Source organism: Bos grunniens, chromosome 10 (genome assembly GCF_055505025.1).
Source record: "Bos grunniens cultivar Pamir isolate PY7600 chromosome 10, Bosgru_T2T1.0, whole genome shotgun sequence".
Classification (NCBI taxonomy): Eukaryota; Metazoa; Chordata; class Mammalia; order Artiodactyla; family Bovidae; genus Bos; species Bos grunniens.
The window spans coordinates 19,861,065-19,876,172 of NC_141174.1; the positions used below are offsets into that span (position 1 = coordinate 19,861,065).

The 15,108-nt window shown below is 42.5% G+C and overlaps 1 protein-coding gene across 22 annotated transcripts in view; it reads right to left on the reverse strand.

The window, feature by feature from the left end:
- The window catches only part of RGS6 (regulator of G protein signaling 6), a 611,989-nt gene that overhangs the window by 528,510 nt on the left and 68,371 nt on the right, over positions 1-15,108 (reverse strand). The gene's annotated exons all lie outside the window — the stretch shown is intronic.

Genomic DNA, 15,108 nt, shown 5'->3' on the forward strand with positions numbered 1-15,108 from the left:
TGCTGCAGACTATTCCCACAGAAAAGTCAGACTCAGGAGACTCACAAGTGAGAAAACCACACTGAACAGGAGGATTGGGGCTCCAAGAACTGGAAATAATAGAAAAATTTGAGAGAATATAATTCAGTTCAGTTCAGTTCAGTCGCTCAGTCGTGTCCAATTCTTTGCGACCCCATGAATTGCAGCACGCCAGGCCTCCCTGTCCATCACCAACTCCTGGAGTTCACCCAGACTCACGTCCATCGAGTCAGTGATGCCATCCAGCCATCTCATCCTCTGTCGTCCCCTTCTCCTCCTGCCCCCAATCCCTCCCAGCATCAGAGTCTTTTCCAATGAGTCAACTCTTCGCATGAGGTGGCCAAAGTACTGGACTTTCAGCTTTAGCATCATTCCTTCCAAAGAAATCCCAGGGCTGATCTCCTTCAGAATGGACTGGTTGGATCTCCTTGCAGTCCAAGAGACTCTCAAGAGTCTTCTCCAACACCACAGTTCAAAAGCATCAATTCTTTGGCGCTCAGCCTTCTTCACAGTCCAACTCTCACATCCATACATGACCACTGGAAAAACCATCACCTTGACTAGACAGACCTTTGCTGGCAAAGTAATGTCTCTGCTTTTGAACATGCTATCTAGTTGGTCATAACTTTCCTTCCAAGGAGTAAGTGTCTTTTAATTTCACTGCAGTCACCATCTGCAGTGCCACGAAGTGGTGGGACCGGATGCCATGATCTTCGTTTTCTGAATGTTGAGCTTTAAGCCAACTTTTTCACTCTCCACTTTCACTTTCATCTTAGGTATGTTTAAAAGGAGGGGGAAAAAAAAAAAGATCTCAGACATCAAACACATGTTTGATAAAATGCAACATTCACTTATGATTTCTTAAAGAAAACAGAATTTAGTAAACAAGAAAATATTTCTCACAAATCTAAGATTAGAAGGACATTTTCTTAACCCAATAAAGGCTGCATGCTAACCAACTTATGGATAGCATAATTCTCTTAAGATTTTTTTTTTCAATGTGGACCATTTTTAAGGGCTTTTACTGAATTTGTTACACTATTGCTTCTGTTTTATGTTTTAGTTTTTTGGCCAAGTGGCATGTGGGATCCTAGCTCCCTGACCAGGATCAAACCTGCACTCCATGCATTGGAAGGTGAAGTCTTAACCACTGGAGCACCAAGGAAGTCTCAATAACATCACTCTTAACGGCACAACATTACAAGCTCTCCATGTAAAGTCAGTAATGAGACGAGAAAGGTTACTATCACTCCTGATGTTCAACATGGACTTCCCTGATGGCTCAGATGGTAAAAAAAATATATATATATATATATATATGCCTGCAATGCAATGCAGGAGACTTGGGTTCGATCCCTGGGTTGGGAAGATCTTCTGGAGAAGGGAATTCTTGGAGAATCCCACGGACAGAGGAGCTTGGTGGCATGGAGTCGCAAACCACAAAGGATAGGGTTTGGAGAGCTTCTGGGTAGGTGACCACATGGAGGTTCTGGGAGGGTGATGTGCCTAAGGAGAGCCTGGAAGCCGCATGTACACCCTCCCCCCATGCCTTGCCCTTATATCTCTTTCATTTGGCTGTTCCTAAGTTGTATCCCTAGGATAAACCGGTTATAGTAAGTACAGTGCTTTCCTGAGATTTGCATGTTGCCAAGTACAAACTGACACTTCTCATTGTCACTAGCCATCTACCTCTATAAGCATTAAATCATGTGCTCTTATAACTGCTGATTTTCAATCTTTCCATGAAAGGAGTCCAGGGAGGGAAGCAGAAATGAGGCACTCTGTGCTCCGGGAAAAACTGGCAGAACAGTCTTCAGACAGTTAGATATTTTCAGGAGCCAATTTTATGAGCCCAATTCTTGTATATCCACATATCTAGAAAAGCACTGAAATCCTTTATGACGATGACTGCTCCTCATGACTAGCAGAAATCTTCTGCAAAAAAATATGTGCTTGATTGCATGTATTCACCCTTCATCAAAATCACATATATACTGGCCTGCTCCCTTGCCTCTTTGAAGCATTTTCTCAGAGGTATCTGAGGTGCTGTCTCCGGGCTATAGTCCTCATTGTGCCCCCAAATAAAACTTAACTCACAACTCTCACATTGTGCATTATTTTTTAAGTAAAAAGCACCATTCTAGCAAATTATTGAACTCAGAAGGGGGGTCACTGGAAACTACTGGTCAAAAGTATGGGAGGTCCAGACTTGTAATTGGCATCTGAAGAGAGGGCAGTTCTGAGGGGTCTGTGCTAACTCCAGGTAGTTAATGCCAGAATTGAACTAAATTGTAGGATATCCAGTTGGTCCACTGAAAATCAGAGAATTGAAATATGTGGGAAATCCACACATGTGTTGTCAGTAGAGAGACAGTTTTCCTTTCATCACAGAAACTATATATATATATATATATGTGTGTGTGTGTGTGTATAAATACATATATATATATAATATATATATCATTATCAAAAGTTAACATATCTGAATGCATAGGAAATGCAAGAGTATCTACAGATAAACCATGAAAATAAATGAGAGTTTAGTGAGATATACAAAAACAAATAATGTTCCTGCTGCCGCTAAGTCACTTCAGTCGTGTCTGACTCTGTGCAACCCCATAGACAGCAGCCCACCAGGCTCCCCCATCCCTGGGATTGTCCACACAAGAATACTGGAGTGGGTTGCCATTTCCTTCTCCAATGCATGAAAGTGAAAAGTCAGAGTGAAGTCGCTCAGTTGTGTCCGACTCTTAGCAACCCCAAGGACTGGAGCCCACCAGGCTCCTCCGTCCATGGGATTTTCCAGGCAAGAGTACCGGAGTGGGGTGCCATTGCCTTCTCCAATGTTCCTATACACCAGCAACAACAGGAAAACATAATAAAAAGATGCCGTTAACAATAGTAATACAGAGTATAGGATACTTAAAAATTCATTTAATAAAGATATATAAGAAAAGCATACCAAAAACCATGAAATTCTATTGAAGGACATTAAGAAAGAACTAAATAAACACAGCTATAACATGTTTGTGGGTGAGAAGACATTATCATAAGAGGACAAATTTTCATAATGTATCTGTAAAACATCTGAGCAATTTCAACAAAGTAAAATAAGGCTTCCACATTCCTGAAATATATTTCAAATATATTTGAAAGAGCCTGGTGTGACAAAACAATCCTGAAGGTGGAATACCACAGAGCAGTTAAACCAATCAACACGGATAAGCCTCCAAAAAAGGAAAAAAAAGTCAGAGGGAAACCACATACAGTATAATAAATATGATTCATGTCAATTTTAAAACACTACCTCCAAAAAACCTGAACACACCCTGCATTTGGCAGGGCGTGACCACAGAGCGAGGGTAGGTGACATATGGGCACGGGGGGCAGGGGAGGGTTTTAAGAATGCCTAAAATACATTTCTTTTTTCAGAAAAACAAGAAAGAACACAAAAAATAGAGCAAAATGTTAGCATCTGATCACAAAAAGGAATATCTACAGTGTACATAATTGGCAAATTAGGTAAAAATTGAAAATTTTTGCCCTTATCTTATGGAGAAGGCAATGGCACCCCACTCCGGTACTCTTGCCTGGAAAATCCCATGGATGGAGGAGCCTGGTGGGCTGCAGTTCATGGGGTCGCTAAGAGTTGGACATGACTGAGCGACTTCACTTTCACTTTTCACTTTCATGCACTGGAGAAGGAAATAGCAACCCACTCCAGTGTTCTTGCCTGGAGAATCCCAGGGACGGGGGAGCCTGGTGGGCTTGCCGTCTATGGAGTTGGACATGACTAAAGCAACTTAGCAGCAGTAGCAGCAACCCTTATTTTAATGAAGAATTAAATTTATGCCCAGCTTGTTTGGGAGGCATACAAGTCTTTAAGAAAACTCCCTGCCAAGCCAGAGAATGCAAACTCAGCCACTTGGATTCCCTTCTTCCAGTGCAACACTGACCCAGGCACAGTTGGGATCATCTTCACATCTGGTTTGTGGTCTGAGCTGGTAATGATTAACCTGCATCACTGAAACTTAAGCTCACACTACTAATTGGCTTGGGGGGAAAATAGCATTCATTCAACATCAGTGCTGGGAACATACCTGTCTGTCATATAAGAGTCCCATTGTGTTCTACAGGCTTGATATGTTTATCAACAGAAATAATAAAAGAAACACTGTCTGAAATAAAAACATACCAGTCTTAGGACATGATGAAAAGACATCTAAAACCCTATGCTGCTTTGGACAGAACCAGTGCTCCTTGGCCCCATCACCCACTGTAGGTGCTGGACTCAAGGCCAACGACGCTTTCATTTTTCCAAAAATCAAAGCCTCCTACAAAGGATGACTATTTGTCAGACTTGAAAATACTCCCAAGAATATGCCACGGGCTCAGAAGACAACTTAAAAAAAACAGGATTCCGGAAATGTTTGGGGCAATAGCCACATCAATGGAAGCATCAAAGGATTACATCTATCCCAAGGTCACTACTTTGAAGAGAGTAAAATCCATTTACACTGCAAATCTGATTTTTTTAAAACTCAGCAGCAGCAACTAAAGTCACTCCTCTCCTGACTGTCAATGTCACCTAACATGGGAGTCAACACATCACACAGCTAGAAGTAACGTTGGAGCCAGCATTATAAACAACACCATATCCTTACAAAGAGCATGCCATTCAACACAGAGCTCACGCAGTGGTTGTGAATTATTGCAGATCCTCGCAGCATCCAGAGGGGGGATTTACTTAGGCATTTTGCACAGAAAATGGAAAAGTTGTTAATCAAACACTGAACCCCATGGGTCAGTAGAAAGGAAACACTATTTTCACAGTTAGATCGGATCCAGCAGCTGCGATAAGGACGAGACACCACGAGAAAACGAGGGAATGTCAGAGGAACCAGAGAACTTGATCAGCTTAGAAGGAGGCATGCACCATGCACCAAGAGCAACTGCATGATTTCTGAAGCTGTCCATTCTCAAGTCCAGTAAAAATCAAGAGAAAAGCCTGCAAGCCCCCATCCCACTCTGCGGACAAGAGTTCCCGTGTCCATCACCAGTTCAGCACAAACCTTGCATTCTATTGAAAACATACAGTGCAATACATTCAACAAAGCAGAGATACGTTTGTTCGTGAATATTTAGCTCAGGAGTATCTTTTCTCAATATGTACATTTAGGTCTGCCGGGTGTTAGTTGCCGCATGCGGGATCCTTCCTATACCGTGTGGACCCCTCAGTGTGACGCAGACTCTCTAGTGGTGTTGCCTGGGCTCTGGGGCACAGAGGCTTAGTTGCCCCAGCATGTGGGATCTTGGTTCCCCCACCAGGGATGGAACCCTCATCCCCTGCATTGCAAGGTGGATTCTTAGCCACTGGACTACCAAGAAGTCCATTTATTGACTGCCTACTATGCTGAGTGCTAGGCTGATGTACTAATGGTGATATCAAACAGCCATGTCCCTACCCTCATCAAGTGCAGGGGTAAATTAACTACGCTGTTCACAAAACCAATGACACATTTCTTCCAAGAATGCTTTAGTTCTCCCCTCATTTGTCATGACAGAGGCCTGCCTACAAAAGGGCTCCAATTAACATTTTAAATCTGCAAGATTACACAATATTGCTATAAACGACCACATGTTGAGATTGCCATGTTCACGGTTCCTGGGCATCAGACCTGGGAAATCGAGTCTTTAATATGTAACTTATCTTACTGAAGAATGTAACCACCTTAACTTTACAGGAGCTATTGGATGATTAACTTGTGTTACTCCACAAGGGACAGACGCTGACAAAGAATGCTAAAGTTTCTTATTTACTTACTCTATGCCAAGCACTATTAAGTATTTCTACATAATAACTCATTTAGTTTCACAAGATACAGCCATGTGGGTATTGATTTATCCCCAGTTTACAGATGATAAATTGTGCTTTGAACCTGCTCAAACTTACACAGCTAGCAACTATTTAAGTCACAATTCAAATTCTAGTCCAACAAAGAGAACAAACATATGGATACCAAGGGGGAAGCGAAGGTGGGATGAATTGAAAGGTTGGGGTTGACAATATACATACTATTGATGTTGCTACTATGTGTAAAACAAAAAGGGGCTTCCCAGATGGCGCCGGTGGTGAAGAAGCCGCCTGCCAATGCAGGAGACATAAGAGACGCAGGTTCCATCCCTGGGTGGGGAAGATCCCCTGGAGGAGGGCATGGCAACTCATTCCAGTATTCTTGCCTGGAGAATCCCATGGACAGAGGAGCCTGAGGGGCTACAGTTCACAGCGTCACAAAGAGTTGGACTTGACTGAAGCGACTTAGCACGCATGCATAAAATAAATAACTAATGAAAACCTGTGGTACAGCACAGAAAACTCTACTCAATACTCTGCGGCAGCCTAAATGGGAATAAATCCCCCAAAAGAGGGTATATATGTAAACATGTAGCTGATTTACTTTGCTGTACAGTAGAAACTATTACAGCAGTATAAAGCAACTATACACCAGTAAAAATAAATGAAACAAATTCTGGTCCAAGCTCTTCATCACATATAAAACTGCCTCAGGGACAAAAGAGATAGATGTAAAATCTGATGACCACACTCAAATCCTTATACACATGAACCTCATGCAGAAAGGAAGATGGCAGACGCTGACAACTGGAAAGCAATAAATGTTTTCAGAAGGTAAACAATCCGCATGGGATGATGGCGGAGGCGAGGGGGTAGGTGGAGGATTAACAGACTTGGTCACTAAAATACCCTGGAGGGGAATTTCAGAGTGGCAAGGGTAACAGTGGGTTTTCTGTGGGAAGCAGTGGATGGGTGATGAGGAAGCGGAGGCAGCCAGCAGAAGGGACTAACTTTAGGCTTGGCAGGAAAATAAAGGAAACACATAGATCTCCAGCTCCAAGAGAAAGCAAGTCTAAGGAAAACGACAGTTCTTCTATTTAGTGTTGGAGAAATCTGAACATCCTTATAGAAACTGGTAGAGAGAGGAAGCAATGCAAGAATGAAAAGCAGAAAATAATGTTCTAGAAGAAAAAAGAAAGGCTAGAGAGGGAACCCTTTAAAAGGAGGATAGATGATGTTTTCATAAAAAGGGGGGAATTTTTTAATCAGGTAGAAAGGAGATCAAATGAGAGAGATCCTATCTGATCACCTTGAGATTATCAGGGAAATAGGAATCAAGGTCATCTGCCAAGACTGAAGGAGATTTGAAAGAGAGGAAAAGGTTCTGATGATGACCACAGGAATCAATAGAGGGTGTGTGTGTATGTGTGTGTGTGCGTGTGTGTGTACCCGCATGTACCCACATATGAGCACACACACACCCTCCGATTAAAATACTTCTCTAAGAAACCATAAATAACTCAAGGAAGTCTACTTCTAGTATATATTTTAGGTTCCGCTCCCACATTAAACCTTCCTTAGCCTAAATGGTTGCTATCTCCGTGTATAACTCTATTCTGAGACAGTGTGCAGAGGAGGGAACAATGTAAAACAGGAAAAGTTCATTTGTCTCAACTTCTGTCGAGGCAATAATATGAGGAATAGGTGAGACTGGATAGAGAAATGTTAATATCTCATAAGGCCCTGAAACCCTTGGTAATTAATTCTTTAGAAGGAAGAAGGTTTTATTTCAATGGTGAGAATAGTCATCATCACCAAGGCACAGGAGAGACAGAAAAAAATCAGAGGACCTAAGAAGTAAGAGAGAAGAAGCACGATCTGATGGCCACACACTAATTCTTATACATACGGGTCTTCTCCAAAAAGGAAGATATCAGAAGTGATAACTATAAGGTGGACGACTGCCCCTGAGACTGGTTCTTCCAGACAAAGGAAAACGAAGGGAAGCCTGCTTCCTTATACCATGCCAGGATTGCGATTTCTCCCACAAAGCAGCCAGATGGGCTATAAATTTCTTCAGAGGTAGAAATATCAATTCACTCAACAAATATTTCTTTAACACCTATGTCCCAGACACTAAGCTAAATGCTGGGGGAGGGAAATGACTGGCTTCCTGTATTAGTTTATCTGTGGCTGTGGGGATTAAAACTACTCAGACTCAGTGGCTTAAAAATAACAACTGTTATCTCACAGTTTTGGAGGAGGTAGCTCTGGCTCAGGGCCCTGTGTTGGGGGTCCCCAAAACAGCCCCCAGGGTCAGTGATCACTAGAAGGATGCACAGGACTCATATAGTATTATTCTCAGCTCTGATTTATTACAGCTAAATCAGCAAAAAAGGTCTGGAGTTAAGTCCATAGGAAACCAGGCGCAAGCTTCTGAGAGTCTTCTCTCCACCAACAAGCTTAATTCCCCAGCATCGTAGCGTGACTACAATTTGTGAAATACTGTCTACCACACCAGCTCATTAGAGACTTAGTGCCCGAGGTTTTTATTGGTGGCTGTTCTCATACCCACTGTCTGTCTAACACATACCAAAATTCCAAGCTCCCAGATATTAATAGAAGCAGGTGTCTACAATAAAAAATAGTGCTTGCACAGTTCAGGCACAGTAAACCATTCTCACCGTCAATTAGGAAATGCTGGGTGGTGGTGGTGGTGGTGTAGTCGCTAAGTCATGTCTCACTCTTGCAACCCCATGGTCTGGAGCCCACAAGCCTCCTTTGTCCTTGGGATCATTTTGCCAAGAATACTGGAGTGGGTTGCCATTTCCTTCTCCAGGGGATCTTCCCTATCCAAGGATCGAACCCATGTCCCCTCCATTGCAGGCAGATTCTTTACTGCTGAGCCACCAGGGAAGCCCCAGAGAACGGCGGAAACCCTCCCTAAATCCAAGCTCTCAGATGCCAGCCAAGAGCCGATCTTGCAGACAGAGCTTTCTAAGGATAGCACTGTCAGGTCTGCCGTGTGAATTCTTTTATACGCAGTATCCCATGAGGTTGCAGTCAAGGTGTCAGCTGGGTGCCCTCATCTGAAGTTTTGACTGGAGCTAGAGGTATGCTCATAAGAAAGTTCTCACACATGGCTACAGGCTAGAAGTTCTCCCTTTTGTGGGATCCTCATGGCTGCCTGCACATCCTCAACCTATGGCAGCTGGCATTCCCCGTGGTGAGTCATCCAAGAGAGCAAGTACCTGAGGCAAATGGAAGCCCTAGTTTAATGAACTTATCTCAAAGTGACATAGCATCACTTCCACTGCTGGTCACAAAGACCAAGTCTAGTACAATGTGGGAAGAGGGGGTGCCAAGAGTCAGGGGTCATGCTGGGCTGTCTTGGAGGCTGCCTACCACAGCCTGGCCTCTGGCTCCCAATGATTCACATCCCTCCCACCTGCAAAATACACTCACCCCTCCCACAGTCCCTAAAAGTCTCATCCCATCACAGCATCAGTTCCAAGTCCAGACCCTTGTCATCTAACTCAGGTACAGATGAGACTCCTTCACTGTAGCCCCTAACATATGGTTCTTCTCAATCTGTAGACATGAGTCACGATAGCAACACACACTCAACATGCAATGGTGGGACAAGCACAAGGTAACCCCTATAAACACTCCTGCTCACAAAGTGGGGGGGTGGGATGGAGAACACACAGGGGTAGCAGTTCTGAATCCTAAGCAAATGTCTTGAGTTCCGTGATTAGGTCTAGAATTAAGGTCTGAGAGTAATTCTCTGTGACCCTTGACCCCACTCTCTGGACGTTTGGTTCTGGCCTCTCTGCCACCCTTCCATTTTCATGAAGGGTAGAACACATCTGCAGCTGGGTAGCGTCCTCAGCTTGACTCCTACTTGTTGATCCCTGGGCGTCCAAAGACCTCTCCATTTCGTTCTCCCTATGCTTCTTTCATTTCAATCTGATGGCATCTCTCCAAGTATGACTCAAAAACTTAGAAGGTCTTCTGTGACTCCTTTTAGGCTTTATTCCATTAGACCAAAGCCCACCCACCAATCACTTTGCATTGGGTCCTTCCTCATCTTGGGTTTTTGCTGGGGTACCACGTCCTTGAGGCCACAAGAAACGCTGTGGTTTGATCTAGAGGATCTGTGAAGGCAAAACCTTAATCTCTTTGGAGGGCTTTTTGGCTGGCTGCTTGGTACTGTGAGACATCATCTTTGATTCCTCAGATCTTAAGAAAAGATTTTACAGTCACACCCTTGGCTTTACTTTTGGAACTTGTTTTTCCTAAAAGTGGCCTAAATTTGATCTTTGCTTAGAAGCCAATTCTTGCTGTTAGTCTTCAAAAACAGCTAGTCCTGGCTCTTTTTTGCTGACTGCTTCTGCTTTCAGCTTTTCTCTTTCTTCTTGCAATTTTACTATAAGCAACAGGAAAAAAAAAAAAAAATTGAAGGCACTTTCAACACTCGGTTAGAAATCTCCTTAACCAAATCACCTAGCTCATTAGGTACATTTTCTACTTTCCACATTATTGCAGGCACAAGTACTGCTAAATTTTTTGCCACCACATAACAGAGGCTCTCCCTTTTCCTGTTCCTGGTATGATTTTCCTGTAAGCCTTTACTAGCAGCCTCCTCAAAGCCCAAAGTTCTATAGACAATGTATTCAAGGCACGTTAAGCTTTTATTAACCTATTCCTCAAAGTCCTTACAGCTTTTTACACTGCACTCTGCCGAGATTCACGGCCACTACCACATTTTAGTGTTCTCTTACATCAGCACCCCACTTCTACTACCAGAATCTTACTGGTTACCTATAGCTGTGAATAAGCCACCTCAATTAAAACAATAAGCATCTATAGCTTCAGTAGCTTCACATGCTTTCTGAGAGTCAGAACTTGGGAGCCTGAATTTAGACAGATGGTCAGCTCAGGGTCCTTCATGAGTTGCAGTCAAGGTGATGGGCAGTGTCTGTAAAATTTAAAGGTTCAACAGGGGCAAGATCTGCTTCTAAACTCACTCAGGTGGTCGTTGCAGCCCCTGTTTCTTATTAGCTGCTGCCACATGACTGAGTGTGTCTCCATCCATTGCCTGCCTATCTTCCCAGCACGGCAGCTGGCTTTCCATAGAATGAGTGGTCCAAGACAAAGAGCCCAAGATGGAAACCTCAGTCACTTATAACCTAATCTTGGACATGAGAAACTATCACTTCTGTCGTAATCTATTTTTCAAATAATGAATACCAGGAGGTGAGGCTCACTGGGGGCCATCTTGGTGGATGGCTAGCACATTGCCTTCTGGAAGTCTAACGGGATGACAGCCATCAACAACTACTTACAAAAAAAATTAATAGGGGCCATTAAAAAACACATGGGAGAAGTTACCACCAGCTTACCCTCAGGAGTCAAGTTGTTGGGCCAGAGGAGGTGATGCGGACGTAATTTCGGGCTCGAAAGGGATGACTGAGATCTGTCAGACACATGGAAGGGCCTCAGCCTGCTCGAAGCTTCCTATGCATTTCTCTTTTTGCATATCCCACCTGCTTGGTAAATTCAATAACCCCAAAGCTCTTCCTAAGAGCAGCTATGGAACAACTTACTTTATTATCAATATTTTTGGAGGACACATTACCTTTTAACAGATGATTCAAAAGCATAATGGTCGATGACAAATGCTGTACTTGGAAATGCCTCTTGTAAAGGTCAAACTTAAGGAGGAAATATGGTGAATAAAAGGAAAGTACACCATTTGATAACAAGTGTGAAAATTGGAATAAATGCCCCTAATTTGGTAAACTACATAACTTTTCAACACATAATAGTGATTATTTAAATAAGAAGGCAAGAAAAAAGACAGAGATGAAGAAAGAAATGCTAACCAAAGGACCCTTCACATGAAACAGATGCAAAGCACCATTTAAATAGTGGATGAAAACTAGGTCAGGCACGCATCATTTCAGTTCAGTTCAGTTCGGTCGCTCAGTCATTTCTGACTCTTTGCAATTACTTTTTCTTTTAACATTATAAGTGATACACTCTTATTACAAAAATCTGTAAATAAGCATAAGAAAGTCACACACGACCTTAAAGTCTAGTGAAAATGAAAGTCACTCAGTCGTGTCCAGTTCTTTGCAACCCCATGGACTGTAGTCCATGGAATTCTCCAGGCCCAGAATACTGGAGTGGGTAGCCTTTTCCTTCTCCAGGATATCTTCCCAACCCAGGGATTGAACCCAGGTCTCCTGCATTGCAGGTGGATTCTTTACCAGCTAAGCCACAAGGGAAGCCCAAGAATACTGGAGTGGGTAGCCTATCCCTTTCTCCAGCGGATCTTCCCAACCCAGGAATTGATTCTTTATAACTAAGTTCTAGAGATAACCACTAATTGGATTATAGATTGTACCTTTTTAGACTGCTGGATAGACAGGTAGAGAGACATACACATACCACACACACATATATGTATGTATAGATGTGCATATATGTATATATGTGTGTGTGTAACTTTGGAAATATGTCATTTTGGAAATTGCTCTATGTTTTTCATGAATATAAAATTAACACACAAATATTAAATTCATGTCCAGGTAGTGCTTTTTATAGTCTAAATATTATGGAGGAGTATAAGCTAGAAAGGTGTGAGGTAGAAAGCAGAATTCACCTGTAATTCTTTTGTGCTCAGTTAGCTAAGTCATGTCTGACTCTCTGTGACCCTATGGATTGTAGCCCAGCAGGCTCCTTTGCCCATGGGATTCTCCAAGCAAGAATACTGGAGCGAGTTGCATTTCTTCCTCCAGAGAGTCTTTCCAGCTCAGGGATCAAAACCCACATCTCCTGTGTCTCCTGCATTGGCAGGCAGATTCTTTACCACTGAGCCATCTGGGAAGTCCAGTCGGAAAAAAATACACTGCTTATTGTTGTTGTTCAGTCGCTAAGTTATATCTGACTCTCTGCGACCTCATGAACTGCAGCAAGCCAGGCTTCCCTGTCCTTTACTATCTCCTGGAGTTTGTTCAAACTCATGTTCATTCAGTCAGTGATGCCATCCAACCTTCTATCTGCTGCCCTCTTCTCCTCCTGCCTTCACTCTTTCCCAGCAACAAAGTCTTTTTCTTATAGGCACATTACATGCAAATATGATTTTAATGCAAAAATTGCTCATGTTGGTTTGTTAACTGCTTCTCTCATTTAAAAGTATACGGTGGCTATCTTCCTCTGTGGACACATGTACACTGGCAATATTCTGAATGACTACGGAGTTTCAGAATAGGTATGTAGCATAACTTACATAACCAATCCCTACAGATGAGCATTTATGCTGCTCCCAATTTTCCATCATTGTCAACAAAGCTCAGTGTTGATACCTTTATGCACACACCTTTACATACTTAGCAGTTACTTCATCAAGATAAACCTCTAGAATTAGGTATGTTATATCAAAAGAAATTCACTTTTGAAGAACTTCTATGCAGATTGCTGCATGTTCCACCATAAATGTTACGCCAATACCCTAATAACATAGGGTTATACCAACACCCTAACCAAGAGGGTACAAATGTCACCAGCCACCACGTTCAGCATTTCTGAGTACTACAAGCTAATGCAGTCTTAACTTTCATATCATCAAACATCAAACAAACAATACATTAAGATAATACCCTTTAAAATGTTTAAAGATCATTTGAACTTCTTCTTTGTGATTACACATCCATGCTTTTTGCCAAATTTTCATGGAAGTGTTCACTGTTTTTCTACTGATTTATAAGTGCCCTCCTAACTAGATGCACACCATTTACATTTCTAACACCCTGGAAGCAAAATGTTATCAGCAGAACATAAATAAGAACTCAGAGTTGAAAAAAAAAAAAAAAGCCATGTTGAAATCTTCCTAAGGTGTGTGCTCAGTCATATCCAACTCTTTGCGACCCCAGGTACTGTAGCCCACCAGGCTCCTCTGTCCATGGAATTTTCCAGACAAGCGTACTGGAGTGGAATGCTGTTTCCTCCTCCAGGGGGTCTTCCCAAACCAGGGATCAAACTTGCAACTCCTTCCTGCATTGACAGGCAGATTCCTAACCACTGTGCTCCCTAGGAAGCCATATCATTCATTAATTCCACTTCTGGGTATTCATCCAAAGAAAATGAAAACACTAATTCAAAAAGATATATGCACCCCGACATTCATTACAGCATTATTTATAACAGCCAAGATATGCAAGCAACCTAAGCACCCACATACACACACAGACACAGACACACACACGTATGTACACATGTAAATAAATATATAATGCAATATTACTCAGCCATTCATAGGCTCTGCAACTGCTCAGCAGGTTACTCCTGTCATCTTTCTGGCAGAAGAGGAGACATGTATGGGGGGCAAGGAGAGAACCCAGGGATCGGCAAGAGTCACACAATTTTAAAAGTTTTTAATCGTCTCGATTTTAAGTATCATGAAGCTGACCAAAAAATTAGCCAAATATAGAACTTCCTACTCCTTGGAAGGAAAGTTATGACCAACCTAGACAGCATATTAAAAAGCAGAAACATTACTTTGCCAGCAAAGTTCCATCTAGTCAAGGCTATGGTTTTTCCAGTAGTCATGCATGGATGTGCGAGTTGGACTGTAAAGAAAGCTGAGTGCTGAAGAATTGATGCTTTTGAACTGTGGTGTTGGAGAAGACTTTTGAGAGTCCCTTGGACTTCAAGGAGATCCAACCAGTCCATCCTAAATGAGATCAGTCCTGAGTATTCATTGGAAGGACAGATGTTGAAGTTGAAACTGCAATACTTTGGCCACCTGATGTGAAGAACTGACTCATTTGAAAAGACCCTGATGCTAGGAAAGATTGAAGGCGGGAGGAGAAGGAGATGACAGAGGATGAGATGGTTGAATGGCATCACTGACTCAATGGACATGAGTTTGGGTGGACTCTGGGAGTTGGTGATGGACAGGCAGGCCTGGCGTGATGGACAGGGAGGCCTGGTGTGCTGCAGTTCATGGGGTCGCAAAGAGTCGGACACGACTGAGCGACTGAACTGAACTGAACTCAGCCATTAAAAAAGAATGAAATCTTGCCATTTGTGCCAACGTGGCTGGACCTAGAAGGTATTATGCTAAATGAAATAAGCCAAAGAAAGCTATATGACATATGATTTCACTTATATGTGAAATTTTAAAAAAGGAACAAATAAATCAAGACAGAATCAGACTTATAGATAAA